General features: G+C 42.1%; 1 protein-coding gene across 7 annotated transcripts in view; it reads right to left on the reverse strand.

The window, feature by feature from the left end:
* LOC124591006 (oxidation resistance protein 1) overlaps positions 1 to 3,330 on the reverse strand; it is a 775,097-nt gene extending 771,767 nt beyond the window's left edge. For all 7 annotated transcript variants that reach the window (XM_047131701.1, XM_047131696.1, XM_047131697.1 and 4 more), the window contains exon 1: positions 3,108 to 3,330. The gene's annotated coding sequence lies outside the window, so the exon portion shown is untranslated. The remainder of the gene's footprint in view (positions 1 to 3,107) is intronic.
* Positions 3,331 to 18,284: the final 14,954 nt, after the last annotated feature.

Raw genomic sequence — 18,284 nt, forward strand, 5'->3', positions numbered from 1 at the left:
TAAGATACTATAATACGGACCATCTTGGTAAGTATGTGATTGGCTCGAGAAATGTCTAATAGAACCTAGTACGTTACAGTGGACGACAAATGTTATACAGAAACGGAAGCAAGATCAGGTTTCTCCCAAGAAAAGTAAATAGGACCTCTAATGTTTTCAATATACATGAACAATTTTATCAGAAAGGCTTAGCAGCACTACGTGACTGTACGTTGGTAACGCAGTTTTGTGCAGGGAAGTATCGCCGTTGAACTGCAGGACGACTGACAGAACTCTTATTCTCTTAATGAATGGCAGCTATCTTTGAATGTAGATAAATTTGAGACGTTAACTATGTAATAAAGGATAGGATATTAGCTGTTTACAGGTTTTGTGAAGAAGATAGTGAGAACGTTAAAGTGCCGAAGTATTTAGGGGTACACTAAGAAGCGATGTAAAGTGGGGCAGACATGAAAAATCTGTATTGTGGAAGGCGAATGAAAGATTTGTTGGAACGGTTCTGTAAATATATGAGAAGCCATACAAGACTAGCGCGTTTAATGTTAGAGTATTGTTTCAGACTTTGGAGTTCCTAGCAGGACGACACGAAGCAATGCAGACAAATCACACAAAGTCGGTGTACGCAATACTAAAGTAACATAGGTGTTAGGAGAATTTCAACTGGAATTCTTGGAAAGGACGCGACGTTTCCTCGAAACCCTGTTGGCTAAGTTTAGAGAACCAGTATTAGGAGGAGGCAGTGCGACTAGTGTGCTGCCACATGTATGCCTCTTAGAGATCTCTTACAGAGGCATAGATGCTTTGTCCTTCGCTCAATAAGCGACTTTAAAAGAAAGCTTATATTTTTTACGATATGTCGTCCACCATGCACTATACGGTGGCTTGTGTAGTATCTATAGATGTATTAAGACCACATCTTTGAAGGTCAGTGTGTTAGTTTAGTCACTTTTAAGCAACATGTTTCTCCTCGCGAGTTGTTTTATCTGTGGACTTGAAATAGCCCTAATCAACACTCACAGATAAGGAGCCATAACATCTCGTTCAAGCGCTAGCAAAGTAATACAATATAGTCACATTCCGTGATGACTCAAGTTTTATAACGCACTGCAGTAAAACAATTAAGCAGTAGCAGTGTTGCTGTGAAATATTACGTAATATTTCAAGCTTTGATGACAAACACGCGAGACTCATGCGAAAGTAGAAAGTCTCGCATCCTGCGATAGTAATGTGTAACAGACATTATCTAACCGCGGAGGGACATGCCGGATGGTAGAGGCTCAGCCGCAGGAAATAACGCACCGCTGGCGGAAGGAGCGAAGCAGCGGCAGCTTCCCGGAGACAACTGGGGGGAACTGGGTCACACACAGCAGCCGAGGCGGCTGCTCCGCTACCTGTTGCTGTCGCGCTGCCTGCCCACACAGCTGAGAGGGCACGCAAAACCTTGGATACGCGTCTTATCCACAAAGATACCGCAGGTCACAGGTCGAGGACGCTGCTCAGAAGGCAAAACCAAATCTTACACTTTGACGCCCACTCCCCGTCCGTCGTACCGAACAAATCAGAAATTTTCCAGCTCTCTTATTAGGGTCTACAGTTCGATATCGGTCTCTTGTGTGTCTTCTGCGGGAGTGTCATATTTGGTAATTTTTGGATGACAACTTACGTACTTCGAAAATGTGCTCTTTCGGTGCACTGGCGTCTAAGTTCTTTCTAAAAACTTCAATTCATAAAATGGCTAGATAAATCACGTCTACATAAATCCATAATTCACTTGGGGATACAATTATTTTTCTGTGAATTAAAGTGACTTTCACCACTGGCTGTATTTTGTGTAGTAGAAATCCATGTTGGACAGTAGTTCAGATTCCAAATTACGCTGTAGATCATCCTGTAAGTCGCTACTGTAGTGCTTTCGTAAATCTTAGTACTGCGATGCCTTATTTGCGGTAGAACAGTGCATAGTTTTACACAAACTATCGAACTGATAACAGTTTTATTAATAATTCGCTTTCCATCAGATACAACATCGCTGTAATGTGTCTCACTACTTCTCTGGTCAAAAGATCATAGTGTTGATAAACAATGAAGCAATTCAAGATAACTAAAAATGTGGAGTGAGATTAGTTCGGATAAACACGAGACATGGAGTGGGTATGGAGGACGCCAGCGCCAAAAGTAGTTGACTATTTGGAGCAGCGGGAGTGTCAAAGTGCTGTGTAATCTAAACTGACAACCAGTAAATGTGTTTCTTGTTGCCTCACGAAACCAACATGCAAAATTCCATGATCCAATTTGCAGCAATCTACGAATATTATTCAGTCCTCTACACATCGATCATGCGGAGACCGTGAAAAAACACGAGTAACAGTTTACACAGATTATATGCATAGTCAGCCACCGGGAATAGAAATAAACTCAAATACTTGGTACAATAAAACCAATATTCTATCACGAACTTCATAAATGTAGGTGCTACGGTGGGCCACAGTAAAAAGCAATGATTTTTTTAAGGGGTATTTTCAGTTAGCCTTTACCATGCACATTACAATAACTTGCAGTGTATGCGTAATGTCACGCTGTAAATATGGAAGTATGCAGTTCTATTCCCTGTGAGTCAACAGACTACTTCTGGCATTCAACACGAGTTTGATTCTTTGTGCACTGTACGTCAGAAGCAGCAGCATTGGTCGTATTCTAACTTAATTCACAGACAATCACTCTTAACACTACCCACCTACTAACGCAAACTAACTTTTTTCTTCAGTCGTCTCACAATAGTCCTCCCATTTTCTTTTACCAAAACACAAAGGACTGTACATTAGCACTGTTTAAAATAGGGAAGTTTATGTTATCAGGACGTAAATGAGCCACGAAACTTTCCAAAACTTGCAATACTATGTTTCTGTTATACTCCATAAGAACCATGTTTATTTTCAAGTCAAAATATGTTCAGACTACGAATCTCCTTACATTCGGCAAAACTGTTTTAATTTGGCGTCAGGCATGCCCTTTTCAGACATAAAACCGTCGTACTCGGCATCAGTAAGTTACTCTACAACAATCAGATATACTTCAGCACAAAATCTACAGCCTCACTTTATACTAACCTAGTTTAAAACATTCCACGCCGGTTCAGTATCTTCTGTGAATTCTCTTCAGTCTGTAAATTAATCAATTAACCGGATATAATAAAGTAAACCAACTCAGACAGGAATACAATAGAACGACTTTAGAAACGGTAGCAAAAAACACTCGCGAAAAACTTGCGCAGTCTTTGTTTACATCGCACACGCACGCGCAGACGGCACTGCAACGCACCACAGCAGACGCTGGTCGCGAACCAAACTGAGCGGCGGCTTTCTTGCCATGTGCGAGAAGGCAGTCACTGGCCTTAGCCAGAGATATTACTACCACTTGCTCCCGACTCAACTCAAGGAACATCGCGGCGCAGAGCTCACACTCGGCCGGCGCGCCTACCGGACGGCGTTGTGAAAGTCAGCGAAAGCCGCCGCTTACGAGTGTGCGACCACAACAGCACCGCACTAGATTAGTTCGCTCTGCGTCCTGGAACGCAGTACTAAGAATAGACATACAGTGATACATTGAATTAAAACAGCAGTCGTACTTAATTTAATTTGTTTAGCTTTCACTGTAAACGATATGGGAAAAATAATACTTCATTTCGGAAAACGTTAATAAATGATGCAGTATCTGGTAAAAAGCATAGTTAATGTTGATGTGGACTTACTGGATAGATGAAACAGATTTATAAGTCAAGTCGGTTTGTTGGGGTACAATAACGTAGTAGCACTTCAAACATTTATTATTAAATGAATCTTTCACTTTTCAGCGGAGTGCATGCTTTTCTGAAACTTAAAGGCAGGTTAAAAACGGTGTTACAGACCGGGACTCGAACCCGCAAACCTTGCCAGTTAGGAAATTTTACAGTTTCTAGTCTCTGTCTATATCTCAAACATATTCTGTAAACGACTGTGAAGTGCGTGGCAGAAGGTACTTAACATGGCACATGTTAGAGTGTCGTCTCGTTCTATTTGCGAGTGGAGGGCGGGGAGAATGACTGCTCGACTCTTTAAGTAGGATTGCGCGAGATACTTTAGGGTCGATCTTCATAGCGTCTGCCAATTTCAGGTTTTTCAATATTTCCGTAACGCTCTCCTGTGAGTAAAATAAACATATGACTATTGTTACCCCTTCTTTGAATAAGTACAGTATCCCAGTTTAACTCCATTCGATATGGGTCACACAAACGTGAGCGTTTTCCTAGTATTCTACCAATAAGTAACTTTGGATAAGTTCATTATCTCAGTTTAGCTCCATTCGATATGGGCACCACAAACGTGAGCATCTCCTTAGTATCCTACCAATGAACCGCAATCTGCCATCTTTCCTTACCTATGACAGTGACTATGCAATCATTCTATAGGGCTATTATAAGGGATTTATTCGTTTTCAAAGTTATACTTTTTCCAAAGTATTCAAACTTCTACTTTTTTCCGACGTATTATGTGTACAAATGTAGCTGATGCATGAATTGAACCGTAAATTCACCGAGTTTGCATTGTGGCCACCAGCTGGCGTTACGAGTGCAGAGCCATGACAAACTGGGGACAAAGCAGCAAAAGAGTTTTTGAGTGTGTGTGAGATGTTTCTGTGTTAAAAAAATATAGTGTTTATTCAGAAGGAATTGTGGAAAAGAACCGCCTTTAAAAGAGAGCGTTGTCCGTTGGTATCGGCAGTTTAGGGAAAGTGGTTGTCTATGTAAACAGTAAAGTACCAAAGTACCAGTCGAACAAATGTGCAAATGTGCCATACCCAACCATAGAGAGAGAGAGAGAGAGAGAGAGAGAGAGAGAGAGAGAGAGAGATAAAGTTTCTTACGCAGAAGAAAAGACTGCGGAAAAAAAAAAAAAATTGACACACCGTCCGCAGTTCGTGAAATTGTTAAAACCGGAAGATTGTGACCAGCATCACAATGTAGGAAGCACTTGAGGATAAACATTTCGCCTCCAAGCTGATATTCAGCGACGAAGCAACCTTTTATTTATCTGGAGATGTAAATCATCAAAATGTGAGAGTGTGGGATACTGAAAATCCTCACGAAACTGTCGTGCATGAACGAGACTCACCTAATGTAAATGTTTTTCTGTGTAGTGGCACAGACGAAGCTATATGGGCCGTTTTCCTTCTGTGAAAAGAATGTGACGGGTGTTGCACTTGTGGTTGTTTCCAGAACTGACTGTTGATTCCGAGAGTTTATCACCCGAGAAGACAAGGCACACCGTCATTGGAGCACCCATGTTTCATTGCTATCTAAACTATGAACATCGGTCGCTGGATTGAGCTTAATAATGAAGTTGATATGACTGCGTTTCGGTGCCCAGGTCGTCTAACCTAACGCCTTGTGATTTTCTTCTTTGGGGGAACATTCCATCATTTTCAATAACACTGGAATAGATCAGAGAACGCATCAGTGCTGCAATGACCATTCACAGCATGTTGCTGCATAGGGTGTGGAACGAACTTGACTATCACTTGGACGTGTGTCGCGTGACCAGAGGGATACACTTATGACACTATTTTACACAGTGCAAAATGTATGAGTTTAATATTCTACTCTTCTGTCAGTCAAATTTGTGCACGTAACAACTTTGGCAAACACAGAGCTTTGAAAACGAATGAATCATTTATCGCAAACCCTGTGTTTTTTAAGCCTACAAACTGTTATACCCAGCTATTTGTACTAGTCGACTGATTCCAGTCGTGCCTCATTAATGTTGTGGTCATAGGGTAGTATTTATCTACGTTATATGAAGTGCGCATGTTCTCTGAACATTTAAAGCAATATGACAATCTTTAAACCACTTTGAAATCTTATCAAGAGCGAACAGGACACTTGCGCAAATTGTTTCAGATAGCACTCCTTGATACTAACACAATCATCTGAAACAATCTTGAGTTACTATTAGTATCGTCTGCTCAATCATTACTATACAGCACAGACAACAAGGTAGCCAACACAATTCCTTGGCACACACAGCCGGCCGCTGGTGGCCGAGCGGATCGCCGGCACGGTAGCTCAGCGTGTTCGGTCAGAGGGTTAGCAGCCCTGTGTAATAAAAAAACTGAGCTAATCGATCAACAACGAACTAAACGGCTGTCTTACGACGTCCGCCCCGAGCAGATGCAACGAACAAAAGGAAACAAAACGAGATTAAAAAAAAAAAAAAAAAAAAAGAAAAAAAGCGGTTCTGGCGCTACAGTCTGGAACCGCGCGACCGCTACGGTCGCAGGTTCGAATCCTGCCTCGGGCATGGATGTGTGTGATGTCCTTAGGTTAGTTGGGTTTAAGTAGTTCTAAGTTCTAGGGGACTAATGACCTCAGCAGTTGAGTCCCATAGTGCTCAGAGCCATTTGAACATTTTTTTTTTTTTTTTTTTTTTTGGACACACACATGAAGTTACTTCTGCTTCAGTCCACGTCCCAAATAGTCATAGCCTACTTCTGTTAATAACCTTTATTATAGAATCGAGTCAAATGCTCTCCGGAACTTACGAAATTCAAGAAATATTGCATCCATTTGATCGTCTTAATCCGTAGCTTTCATAATGTCATGTGAGAAAAGCAGAAGTTCGGTTTCGTATGATCGATGCTTTCGGAATCCATACTAGTTAACAATGAGAGGGTTATTGTATTCGATATACCTCATTATGCATAGGATACGTTCGGGGATTGTACAACACGCCATTGTGATCGGACGGTAGTTGAGAACAGGAGAGAACATTTGCTCATCACTACCGCAAACCTGCTTATAGATTGGTGTGGTATGTGCTTTCGTCCAATCACTGGGAACAGTTTTTTGTGCGAGGAATGTACGCATACGATTTTAATACACGATGAATTTTCACAGCCATTCTAATCAAAAAGTTACTCATGTGAAGGATGAAAAAAGACTTGAAGCCGCTGCAGCGGAATATTGCAATGACCTAAGAATTAGATTCGTACATTCTGCAAGCAAGAAAAGAAATAACGAATGTTTAGGCGCTGACGTATTGTTGAGAGAAGTTAGGTTAAAACCCCAGCATGCTTTTGAAAGTCGTAACGTCAACGCAAAGATCAGTTTCTTATGTAAGCCATAGAGTCCTGATTTAAATCTTAACAAATAAAATTTAGATAATGAGAAGGAAGTCAAACAAACTGGCATATCGGCAACCGTTGTATATAGCAGACATTATGGGATATCAGGTCTGTGTTACCTAGATGGCGTCTATATGTCATAGAGAATACACGTTTGGATTGCTGCAAAGAACAAAACATCTCTGTGTGTGCTTCCTTTGATTCCGTCACTTTCAAATCACAGCGTTATGTATATGGTCAAAGATTTTACGTTGGTATCTATTTAATGATTATTTCTGGTTGGTTCAGATGGCCCTGAGCACTATGGGACTTAACATCTGAGGCCATCAGTTCCCTAGAACTTAGAACTACTTAAACCTAACTAACCTAAGGACATCACACACATCCATGCCCGAGGCAGGATTCGAACCAGCGACCATAGCGGTCGCGCGGTTCCAGAATGAAGCGCCTAGAACCGCTCGGCCACAAAGGCCGGCATTTGTTTCTGGGGTTTTGAGATACTTCTCCCGGCGTGGACAAGACCTTTGGTTCACAGAATTCCCACACGACATGAAAAATTCTGAATATTTCCAAGAACAACTCAGTGACCAGTCAACTCTTGCCCAATGTCCACTCTACGTTAACTATGTTTCGGGTTAGATAGACAGGACCCAAAGTAACGCTCAAGATTAAATGTACTTTTCTTCCTTTAACAAGAGTACATGCCACCTCGAGTTCAGTCAACGACAAATAATGCGTTTGTGAGATTCAATGCCCTTTTGGAAAACCCTAAGTTTTACAGAGGTAGTGTACTATCTCATTACAATCAGTACCGTGTAATTCCACCTGCGGATTTGATAACCGCCTGGACTGTGTTAGGAAGTGAGTCTACAAGGTTGTGCAGGTACGTTGCATCCAGGATAAACCACTCACTGAGGACTTGATCACGCAATTCCACCAGACAGCGGAGACGCTGATGACGGCATTTTACCCGCTGTTCCAAATCGTCCCACAGATTTTGTACGTGGCCAAGTCAACTGATTTTGTAGCCCAGTCGAAATGTAATAGGATCATTTAATACCGTGTAATTCCTCCCGTGGACTTGATTACCGCCTGGATTGTGTTAGCAAGTGAGTCTACAAGGTTGTGCAGGTACATTGCATTCAGGATAAACCACTCACTGAGGACTTGATCACGCAATTCCACCAGACAGCGGAGACGCTGATGACGGCATTTTACCCGCTGTTCCAAATCGTCCCACAGATTTTGTACGTGGCCAAGTCAACTGATTTTGTAGCCCAGTCGAAATGTAATAGGATAATTTAATACCGTGTAATTCCTGCCGTGGACTTGATTACCGCCTGGATTGTGTTAGCAAGTGAGTCTACATGGTTGTGCAGGTACATTGCATCCAGGATAAACCACTCACTGAGGACTTGATCACGCAATTCCACCAGACAGTGGAGACGCTGATGACGGCATTTTACCCGCTGTTCAAAATCGTCCCACAGATTTTGTATGTGGCCAAGTCAGCTGATTTTGTAGCCCAGTCGAAATGTAATAGGATCATTTAATACCGTGTAATTCCTCCCGTGGACTTGATTACCGCCTGGATTGTGTTAGCAAGTGAGTCTACAAGGTTGTGCAGGTACATTGCATTCAGGATAAACCACTCACTGAGGACTTGATCACGCAATTCCACCAGACAGCGGAGACGCTGATGACGGCATTTTACCCGCTGTTCCAAATCGTCCCACAGATTTCGTATGTGGCCAAGTCAGCTGATTTTGTAGCCCAGTCGAAATGTAATAGGATCATTTAATACCGTGTAATTCCTGCCGTGGACTTGATTACCGCCTGGATTGTGTTAGCAAGTGAGTCTACAAGGTTGTGCAGGTACATTGCATTCAGGATAAACCACTCACTGAGGACTTGATCACGCAATTCCACCAGACAGCGGAGACGCTGATGACGGCATTTTACCCGCTGTTCCAAATCGTCCCACAGATTTTGTACGTGGCCAAGTCAGCTGATTTTGTAGCCCATTCGGGATGTAATTGGATGGGGTAGTGTTCAGAAATCCAGTCACATCTTGGGGCGCTCCACCCACTGAACTTTACTGTTGACATCTTAATGTGCCCGCTTGAGCAATGACCTCTTGGAAGATGACTGATTCCACATGCTCATTGCATGTAGTTCTCGTCGCAATGTTCTCTTGCTAAGAGGTTGGTATAGATTCTCATTCAAAGCCTGCAACAAGTCCTGCCGGGTTTGGAAGCGATTTTGATTCACAGGCCGTGAGAAGCGTCTCTGGTTCCTCTCAGTTAGGATCTTTCACCGACCACCATTATGAAGTCGTGTTCTGTGGTCACGTGTGTTACACGACTGCTTGTAGACTCGCTGAACAGTCCGCCGCCAAACACCAACAAATCCAGCTACTTCACATACCGAATCGCCACCGGCGCAGCCAAACACGATTGCCCTTTTTGCCACTACTCATATGCCACGTCATTACATGTACCCGTGTTTACGTATAATGTCCTCTTGAGAGATCCATGTCTCACTGCTCGTTGTTGCCTTATGCTTACTTCGAAGCAGTGTGCACGCGGTTGAGAACGTGACTCGATCACTGCACCATCTGTAAAGGCTTAACGATTCATCCGTGACTAAATTTTTGTCTGGTGATTGTATTATGGAACCATGTAATGAACACCGGCGCCGTACACAGTTAGTGCAGCTGGAAAAATCAGTGATAACGGAACACTGTCTGAATAGAGACACCGGATGGATTACAGAAACATCTAGATCCGCATTACTGCTTATTCTTTCTGGTGCTGTGATATCAAAGAGGTTGCCTACAGTTTCAGTTTTCTGGGAAATATTACAAGGTGTTACTTGATTTCGGCGTTATCGTAACGTACAGAACATATGTTATGATCATTGACTTATAAATAAATGGTGGCACAGAGACTGAGTCACTGGAAATGCGTTCGGGAAGAACCAGGTTCAAATCCCCGTGTGGCCATTGCGCTTTATATTTTCCGTGATTTCCTCGAATCTCTCCAGTTGAATATTTGATGGTTCCTTTGAATAAACGGTGAATGATTTCCTGCCCACCTTTGTCTCAACTAGTAGAACAAATTTTAAGAATTTTACTTTGTACGGTGATGGTGAAATGGCAACAAAAAGAATTAGAAAAGTCAACTCTCTGCCGATGATCATCTTATGGGACAATGCCGTGTTGATCAGTTGCTGCTCAATTCCCAACCTTCAGCGACAGTGTGTGAGATTAGGACTCTTCCGGCAGCCAGTGTCGAAACGGGAGCTTTTAGGCGTTCGTTAAGCTCCTTCTCAGCTTTTCTTAAAAAGTGAGAGAGGCTGACAGCCACGGGACGTGACTTTTGGTTTTCTAAACAACCTGAAACTCGGAAACCAGTGGTCAGTTACGGCATGTGGGGAGGGGTACGTCGGAGGCCGTAAAGACATGAATGCGTGATAAACGTCTGTGAGCAACTCGACCAGCTTTGCGATAATACAGCTAGAGACCTGTCTTTGTTCTCTATGGATAATCTCGACAAAGAAGGTGTTACGGAGTCTGATGACGCATAGCGATGGTGTCCTTGAGACAGTAATTAGCAACCTACAAAACACAGATAGCATTGTGTGAGAATTTACACAGTCAAGCAGCTGCCTAACGCTCATGAAACAACAAAAAGCGAAGCGACGGAGAGATTGTCAGATAAGGGTCCGTCAGACGAGAAGGTGCTCTGTGAACAGTATTGCTCCCTCCCCCCCCCCCCCTCCCCGTCCCTCCGAAAGTACACACTGCAAGCCACTGTACGGTGAATGGTGGAGCGTACATCGTACCACTATTATGAGTTTCTTTCCTTTTCCATTCACATACTGAGTGAGGAAAAAATGACTGTATACCTCTGTACATGCCCTAATCGCTCTTATCTTATTCTCGTATGCCCACTCGAAATATACGATGATGGAAGCGTAACGTCCTCACAATCTCCTTAGAATTCAGGTTCTCTAATTATCCCTATCATCTTGTCCTATATGAGCGATATGATGTACATATGGCATGCCGCGGCACTGCCTGAATATTCGAGCGATGCAGCGTGATGTGATACTATGCGGTTACTTTGTCCTACTTGTGCAGAGCAACTGCGTTACACGGATTGTTAGTGACGCACTTGAGCAGACGTGGTGGCCACTGTAAACATCTATTAGACAATTTTACAAAAACTATTCTTGGAAAAAAATTGATTCTCAATAAATGAATTTCGTTTCATGGTTACTGCGCTGCATCAGTTTATGCCGGCTGGAGTGGCCTCGGGCATGGATGTGTGTGATGTCCTTAGGTTAGTTAGGTTTAATTGGTTCTAAGTTCTAGGCGACTGATGGCCTCAGAAGTTAAGTCGCATAGTGCTCAGAGCCATTTGAACCATTTTTTGCATCAGTCTATGTAAGTCACTGCACTAAATATTAAGAATGCGCAGAGGTAAAAACACTTTTTGTAAGCTTTGCATATCGTTCATTTTAGGTCATACACTGCTGCATATGAAACGTAGTTAACATATCGAAATTGTATTTAAAGTTGAGAGCAGAATGTAATCTACCTCCATTCTCGAAACATTGGTTGGCATGTCAATGGGAGAGTGCCCATCTCTGACCATGTGGTCGTAACACCTACCGTCTTTCATTAACAGTTCAAGGTATTGAGATGAGGTATTTTGCAAATGTCAGCATGTAAAGACATACGTATTTTGCTGTTTGGTTAATGCTTGAACCATTTTTATACACCGATATATGGAAGTGACTCTAGTTCTTTTTGATGGAACAATGTGCTTCTTTTTAACAGCATTTAATATCTTGTCAAAGAAGTATTCTGTGGCGCTGCACACTTTAGTACTTACGGCATTCTATGTGGACTCCTTAACATTAATCAAAACTTCTCTGTTATTGTGTCACATAATTTAATTGCCAAGTAACTACATGTTTTAATTATTTTAGTTTGCCTCAAGACGTTTTGTTTATTTACAATATTTTAGAGTGTTTACAGCTACATGTAATGAAATCAGATTACCTGTTAACTCTCCAGCTATGCTATTGCAATAATCTTTGTACAGAAGCATCAGATACTCAGGTTTCTTTTATCCTGTGACGTGAAATGCCACGTATAATTGCCTTTCACCATCTTCACAACTCACATGTCCTGCAGAACAACACAGCTTGCTAAGCGCAAACTATTAGTCTTAGAGAATGAATGAACTGGCCTTTTTTGTAGGAAATTTAGTGTAGTTTAATTTTATACTGGGAGGCCACTGTTTTATAGTTATTCAAGAGAAAATGGTTTTAGGGTCACTTTCATACGTTTTTGTTGAATAATTAAAAAACTATTGCCTCTGGAGAAAACGCATTCTAGTACGAAATTTAACTATATTAAATTTTCTCTCTAGGACTAACAGTTTACGCTTAGTAAGCGACAGAATATGAAAATCTTGCATGCGGTATTTGAAGGCGTTGCAGGCTGCATGAAACCCAGTGATAGGGGCGACTGAGTCAGTCTTTATGGATGTTCCCTCTGCCCAAAGACGGGTTAGTAATTTTGTAGGGCCACAATTAGCTTTAAAGTGTCCACTTCACTTGTAATAATACAATGCTAGATTCGCCACTTGATTGCCAAAATACCGAATATGCTTTTGATTAGCCTGCGTGCCCAAGTCAAATACAAGTTAAAAATAATTTCATATGAAATTAGTGCCTCCTTCGATCGGCGTGCGTATGGTTCCATGATATTTGGAGTTAGCAGAAAAAGATCCCCTGATCAAAATACGTGAGTGGAGCGGGAAAACGCTTTAGTACCCGATACAATGAGATACACTCTTTTCCACGCACTTCACAGTGGTTTGCAGTGTGTAAATGTAGATGTAAACAACGTTCTTGAACAGCGCTGACTGAAATTTCAGACACTTTAACTTGAAACAGAAACCGCAAACTGCGCGGAAATACCAAACCAACTGATAGCGTTCGCTTCGACGCATCGCGCGTCGCACGATGCTCCGCGGGTGCAATTCGAGGTCTCGCGTCTGTTTGATATTTTATCGCGATCGCCGCGCCGCACCGAGTTCGCTCACACAGGACTACCCCTAACACGGTTCGGCAGAATTACGTCGTTTCTCTTCCAACGATTCCCACTCACGTTTCCAGACCATTTCTGTTACACCGTCGTATGGGCTCTATTGAGCTCTTACAGTGTAGCAGAGAGTGTCTGGATTCGTTTGATGCCTGTTTTCATGTCTACTTGATAAGGACATCAAACGCTGGAGCTGGGTACAATAGCGTCTTGTATATGATTTAATTTACAGATGCATTAAATTTTCCCAGAATCCTCCCAAAATATTTACCTTGTTTTGGACTACAAGACGCACATTTTTCTTCGAAAAACTGCCTACAAAATTCAGATGCGTCTTATATTCGAAATTAATATAAAAAGTCCAGTGTTTGATTTAAAATTCCCCCAGTCTTAAACATGGCCATATATTCGATGTTGTGGGAAACCTGTCTCTATCTGCCAACACTGGATTAACTGGTAGCAGCAGTGCAGTTGTGGGGATTCACAAGCTTGCTAGCCCCGTCTCCCTCCCTCCCCACCATCACAAACCCAGAACACATTCTAACCTATGAAGAGTCATTGCAGTCTACGGTGTCAGTGAACTTGAACTGGAAATGATTTGTGTTATCAATAACAGTACAATAGCTATGTTAGTAGGTAGTTTCGTAATGGGAAAAAAATAAAAGGCATTCACAGAATGCAAACTATAAATTGGGCGTAGGCTAATAGCACAAGCAGAAGATAATGGAAACAGAGCAGATGAGCGGCATTTCGGCTTTCCACCAACAGAAAAAAACCATTCGCGATTGGCGGGCTAGTAAAGAAGAACTGCAAAAAAAATGAGGAAGACTAAATGTGCAAATAGAGGACTGAATGTGTTACGGTGCAAAGTCAAGCGCCGGTACGCCAGTCGGAAACGAGAGAGCAGAAAGAATGTGAAGAAGACGTCAGCCAATTGTACACTGATCGACCCCTCTCCAGGACGATAATGTAACGGCAGTGGCCTCTATACGAAGAGAACCTAAGCGCCGCGCCGACTGGTCGAGGCCAACTTCTACAGTGGCATCACAATTAGGCACTTCAAGACCATCGACTTAGGAACTGTATATACTGAAGAGATTTCTTATTTGCATGTCGCCCTTTGCTTGCAACACTTCTGTGTTATTGTCAAAGTTAAGTATTGTCACTGATTCATTTCGTAATTAAACTCTTTAATACGATTTGCTTGAATTGTTGTCTAGCGATTTCCTAGACACCCCATCTTTTATAACTTGGCAGAATATAACAGAATGCTATGGCAGAAACCAAACGATGATGTATTGAAATGAATTCAAGGACAACGTCAAAATGGCAATGGAATTAATATAAAATGATTGCAATACACGCTCTTAAGCTAGCGCTACAGTGGAATTTAACAGACCCACGAGTGGAGTTGGTTTATGAAGCGTTAAGGAGTTAACATGCGAACCAAGGCCAAAATAGCTCAGAAAATCCCACAAGCGTATGAAGAGAAAATATCACCTTTGCATCGCTTTTTTATACAGTATCGAAAGAAAACCAGTACGGAACTAAGACAAATAGCGAATACGGACGAAACTCCTCTGACATTTGGTGTACCGAGTAACAGAACTGTTGCCATGAAAGGTGCTAAACTGTAACTATAACAACAAGTGGACACGAAAGAATACATTACATTGTTGTCTTTCATGTTGTCTTGACAGTGCTAAACTTTATCCACTGATCATTTATAAGCCCAAAACAATGTCAAAACCTTCTGAAATACCGTCAGGTGTTGTTTTTCATGTACATAACATGGGTTGGATGGACGAGTCTGGTATGGAATTATGGATTAACAATGTTTGGGAGAGGAGGAAAGGTGCTTTATTGAAGATGAGTTCTCTTCTTGTACTAGATCAGTTTAGTACTCATCTGAAAAATTCTGTGAAAGAGAAATTGAGAGAGGAAAATACAGAGCATGCTGTTATTCCGGGAGGACTGACATCAGAACTGCAAGCTCTTGATGTCTCGATAAACAAACCATTTAAAGAGCTTATGAGAGAGGAATGGAACAAAAGGATGATGGATGAAACACAAGACGATTTCACGCCGAAGGGAGCATTAAACCGACCAAAAATCAAACAAGTGTGCCAGTGTTTATAACAGTCAAGGTCTTGAATGTCAGAAGACATTGCTGATGTATCTTTCAAGAAGTGCGGCGCAAGTAACCCTCTCGATGGCAGTGAACGCCATCTTATATATGACGAGGACAACGATGAAGACGAAGAGGAAGAAGAAGAAGTAGAAGAGCAAGAAAGTTCAGATGACGATTTTCAAGGATCTTAAAGGTCAGTTCGGTTTTAAAAACTAAGAATTTTTTTAGTTAGGCTTTGCAGGCTCACAATAAAAATGATAAAAACGTGATTTAAAAAAAATTGCTTAAAAATTGGTGTGTCTTACAGTCCGTAAAATACTTTAATTCTTCCACTCACTGATTTTACACGATCGGTTTCATATGCTTCAAGGTATTGCCCCTAAATATTTACGGATTTGACATGTTGAAGATGTTCACCACTAATCTTGTAATCAGGTCCTATCAGATTTTTAACCTAAGGCATTATCTTACTTAGTATTTACACACATTAAAGGAGAGCTGCTATTCATTACACAAAGTATAGTTATTTCTGCAATTCTACAACCGTTCAATGTCGATATTTCCCTGTAGACTACTGTACCGTCAACGAACAATGTTACAGTGCTGTTGAGCCTATTTGACAAATCTTTCATGTGTGTTGAGAACATTAGAGGTCCTATTGCGTCTCCTTTGGCGCATCGGATGTTACTTTCGTTTTCGTGGAACATTCGCCGCCTAGTGCAGCGCAATGGGTTCTATTAGTCAAACAGTCGTCTAGCCAATCACATAGCTGCGAAGATACTCCGTATTATTGTGTTTTAGTTAGCACGCTATGACGTGGTAGAGTCTCGAACGTCTCTCGCAATTCTAGTGAAACTAAATCTTTCTGTTGACGTGTAACCATCGCTTGGAAGGTGCCATGTATGAGTTTGGAAGGTGGCATGTATGAATAAAGCAAGCTTTGCTTTCCACGAGCGCTTTTTTTTCTTTTTTTTTGTGGATCTGTGCTTTCCTTTGAGAGAATCTTGTTTTCTTCCAAGAACAACGTAAGGATTGAGCTTAGAATATGCTCTAGCATCCTGCTACAGTCCGACACCAGCGATATTGGTCTGTAATTCTGTGCCTCCTATGTTTCGCCATTTTTGTAAATAGGAGTGACCTGCGCTCTTTTCCAGTCAGTCGGGACTATTTGTTGCCAAGAGATTCTCGATAAATGTGAGCTAAAAAAGGAATTAATTCCGCATCCTGTTCTGTGTAAAGCCTAACTGGAGTTCCGTCAGTGCCTGGTACTTTGGTTACTACCGCGCGAGGTTGCTCACTGGTTTGCTCAATGGACTCGCATTCGGGAGGAGACGGTTCAAACCTGCGTCCGGCCATCCTGATTTACGTTTTCCGTGATTTCCCTAAATAGCTTCCAGCAAATGACGGGATGGTTTTTCTAAAGGGCCCACCTGACTTTCTTCCCCATCCTTCTCTAATCGGATGAGACCGATGACCTCGCAGTTTGGTCCCCTCAAATGGTTCAAATGGCTCTGAGCACTATGGGACTTAACACCTGAGGTCATCAGTTCCCTAGAACTGAGAACTACTTAAACCTAACTCACCTAAGGACATCACACACATCCATGCCCGAGGCAGGATTCGAACCTGCGACCGTAGTTGGTCCCCTCTCTCGAATCAACCAACCCATGTTGTCCACTCTCTTAATTAATTTTCAGTACTTTGGCTGCTAATTTCTACTTTCATCGCCCAGTTTATTGTCCTGTTCTCTGAGCAAGTGGAACGATGCTCCCAGTAAAAGCAATCATTGACCGAAGTTTCCTCCTGCCATATCGTGATACAACTTACGCTAAGGCCGGTGGAACATGTTCTAGAGACCGTTGAGGAGAGCTGGACCAGCACAAAGTCACAAGTGACTCGCAAAACTACAGACCGATATTAACATCGCTTTGATGTGAGAATTCTTGAACATATTCTCAGTTTGAATATAATAAATTTCCTTCAGACGGAAAAGCTTCTGCCCGCAAATCAGCTCGGTTTAAGGAAGCACCGGCCATGCGAAGCTCAGCTTGCCCTTTCTTCACACGTTACCCTGCGAATGATGGATGAAGGGCAACAGGCAGATTCCATAATCCTAGATTTCCGGGAAATGTTTGACACTGTGTCGCAATACAGAATACTAACGAAGGTCCGTGCATACGGAATAGGTTCCCAGATATATCAGTGGTTGGAGGACTTCTTTTGTAATAGAACGTAATATGTTGTCCTCGACGATGAGTGTTCATCAGACACAAGGATATCGTCATAAATGCTCCAGGTAGTCAGGATGGATCACTCTTCTCACCTGAATGTATAAATGATCCGACGGATGCAATTACCAGGAATCTACGACCCATTTGCTGATGACGTTGTGTGTGCGGAATTGTGTTTTCGCTGAGTGAATGTAGGAGTGTACAAGACGACTTCGAGAAAACTTCTAATTGATGTGATGAATGGCAGCTAACTTTAAATGTAGGAAAACGAAATTTAATGCGGATGAGTAGGAAAAATAATCTCGCAATGTACAACTACAGCATTGGTAGTATGCTGCTTGATCCTATGATCACGCTGATTAAATATCTCGGAGTAAACGTTGCACAGCGAGATGAAATGGGACTAGCACCTAAGGGCGGTAGTAGGGAAGACGAATAGTAGGCTACGGTTTTTTTTAGGAGAATTCTGGGAAACTGTGTTTCATCCATAAAGGAGATAGCGAATAGAACACTAGAGCGACCCATTCTTGAGTACAGTTCGAGGGTTTGAGATCCCCATCAGGTCGGAGTAAAGGAGGACATCGAAGCAGTCCAGAAGCGAGCAGTTAAATTTGTCACCGGAAGGCTCGATCAGGACCGCCAATAT

The sequence above is a fragment of the Schistocerca americana genome, chromosome 2 (assembly GCF_021461395.2).
Source record: "Schistocerca americana isolate TAMUIC-IGC-003095 chromosome 2, iqSchAmer2.1, whole genome shotgun sequence".
Classification (NCBI taxonomy): domain Eukaryota; kingdom Metazoa; phylum Arthropoda; class Insecta; order Orthoptera; family Acrididae; genus Schistocerca; species Schistocerca americana.